The 2,500-nt window shown below is 46.2% G+C and overlaps 1 pseudogene across 1 annotated transcript in view; it reads left to right on the top strand.

Moving 5' to 3' along the window:
• The window catches only part of LOC308140346 (serine/threonine-protein phosphatase 2B catalytic subunit gamma isoform-like), a 17,557-nt pseudogene that overhangs the window by 7,015 nt on the left and 8,042 nt on the right, over window positions 1-2,500 (top strand). The window contains exon 6 of the transcript XR_013937238.1: window positions 1,128-1,267. The product of XR_013937238.1 is annotated as a serine/threonine-protein phosphatase 2B catalytic subunit gamma isoform-like (transcript). The remainder of the gene's footprint in view (window positions 1-1,127; window positions 1,268-2,500) is intronic.

Genomic DNA, 2,500 nt, shown 5'->3' with positions numbered 1-2,500 from the left:
CGCTCTAGACTCTTTAGACCACGCTCTAGACTCTTTAGACTCTTTAGACCACGCTCTAGACTCTTTAGACCACGCTTTAGACTCTTTAGACCACGCTTTAGACGCTCTAGACTCTTTAGACTCTTTAGACCACGCTCTAGACTCTTTAGACCACGCTCTAGACTCTATAGACTCTTTAGACCACGCTTTAGACTCTTTAGACCACGCTTTAGACTCTTTAGACCACGCTCTAGACTCTATAGACTCTTTAGACCACGCTCTAGACTCTTTAGACCACGCTTTAGACTCTTTAGACCACGCTTTAGACTCTTTAGACCACGCTCTAGACTCTTTAGACTCTTTAGACCACGCTCCAGACTCTTTAGACCACGCTCCAGACTCTTTAGACCACGCTCTAGACTCTTTAGACTCTTTAGACCACGCTCTAGACTCTTTAGACCACGCTCTAGACTCTTTAGACCACGCTTTAGACGCTCTAGACTCTTTAGACTCTTTAGACTCTTTAGACTCTTTAGACCACGCTCCAGACTCTTTAGACTCTTTAGACCACGCTCTAGACTCTTTAGACTCTTTAGACTCTTTAGACTCTTTAGACCACGCTCCAGACTCTTTAGACCACGCTCTAGACTCTTTAGACTCTTTAGACCACGCTTTAGACTCTTTAGACCACGCTCTAGACTCTTTAGACTCTTTAGACCACGCTCTAGACTCTTTAGACTCTTTAGACCACGCTCTAGACTCTTTAGACTCTTTAGACCACGCTCTAGACTCTTTAGACCACGCTTTAGGCGCTCTAGACTCTTTAGACCACGCTCTAGACTCTTTAGACCACACTCTAGAGCCTTTAGACTCTTTAGACCAGTGTTTTTCAACCTTTTTTGAGCCAAGGCACACTTTTTTCTTTGAAAAAAACCACACTGACGTCTGTCAGTTTCAATTTCACCGGCAAAGGTCTGTGCTGCCATCTCGTGGTGAAGAGTATTTATACTTGATTACTCTGCAACACACTGCTTCACGGCGGCTAAACGGGCCGTGAACCCAGACGAGCGACGCTCCGGTCTGTTTGTGTGTCTGTGGCAGCTGAAGTTGTTGTTGTTGTTGTTTATGTTGTTGTTGTCGTCGTGCAGCTGGACCGCTTCAAGGAGCCGCCGGCCTTCGGGCCGATGTGCGACCTGCTGTGGTCGGACCCGGGCGAGGACTACGGCTCGGAGAAGACGCAGGAACACTTCTGCCACAACAGTGTGAGGGGCTGCTCCTACTTCTACAGGTGGGAGCACGCTAATGCTAATGCTAATGCTAACACCAGAGCTTCTGCTCCTGCTGCAGCCTCCTCTTGTGCGTCAGTCACTCTTCCGTCACCCGTCAAACCGCCTTAACACAAGCAGCAGCATTGCTAATGCCGTCAGTGCTATCGCTAATATCGCTCATGCTAATGCAGCCGCTGTTAATGCTTCTACTCTCCCTTGTTGATGCTGCTTATGCTAACGCCGTTATTTCAGATCTTACTCGTGCTTCTGGTGGCGCAACTCTTCCTGCTAATGCTAATGCAGTGACACGTAGTCACTTCCTGCTAATGCTGATGCAGTAACATGTAGTCACTTCCTGCTAATGCTGATGCAGTAACACGTAGTCACTTCCTGCTAATGCTGATGCAGTAACATGTAGTCACTTCCTGTTAATGCTGATGCAGCAACACGTAGTCACTTCCTGCTAATGCTGATGCAGTAACACGTAGTCACTTCCTGCTAATGCTGATGCAGTAACACGTAGTCACTCTTCCTGCTAATGCTGATGCAGTAACACGTAGTCACTCTTCCTGCTAATGCTGATGCAGTAACACGTAGTCACTCTTCCTGCTAATGCTGATGCAGTGACACGTAGTCACTTCCTGCTAATTCTGATGCAGTAACACGTAGTCACTTCCTGCTAATGCTGATGCAGTAACATGTAGTCACTTCCTGCTAATGCTGATGCAGTAACACGTAGTCACTTCCTGCTAATGCTGATGCAGTAACATGTAGTCACTTCCTGTTAATGCTGATGCAGCAACACGTAGTCACTTCCTGCTAATGCTAATGCAGTAACACGTAGTCACTTCCTGCTAATGCTGATGCAGTGACACGTAGTCACTTCCTGCTAGTGCTAATGCAGTAACACGTAGTCACTTCCTGCTAATGCTGATGCAGTAACACGTAGTCACTTCCTGCTAATGCATATGCAGTAACACGTAGTCACTTCCTGCTAATGCTAATGCAGTGACACGTAGTCACTTCCTGCTAATGCTAATGCAGTAACACGTAGTCACTCTTCCTGCTAATGCTAATGCAGTAACACGTAGTCACTTCCTGCTAATGCTGATGCAGTAACACATAGTCACTGTTAATGCTGATGTTTGTACTGCTGTGGAGTAAAAAGACAAAACATTCCTCTTAATCTGAGCTGATTAAATCTTTTACAAACAATGGCTTATCTGTGGATAAGTGACGGCTGTTTAAATCCA

Source organism: Blennius ocellaris, assembly GCF_963422515.1.
Source record: "Blennius ocellaris genome assembly, chromosome: 15".
In the NCBI taxonomy this organism is placed as follows: domain Eukaryota; kingdom Metazoa; phylum Chordata; class Actinopteri; order Blenniiformes; family Blenniidae; genus Blennius; species Blennius ocellaris.
This window is presented reverse-complemented; position numbering and strand designations above follow the sequence as displayed.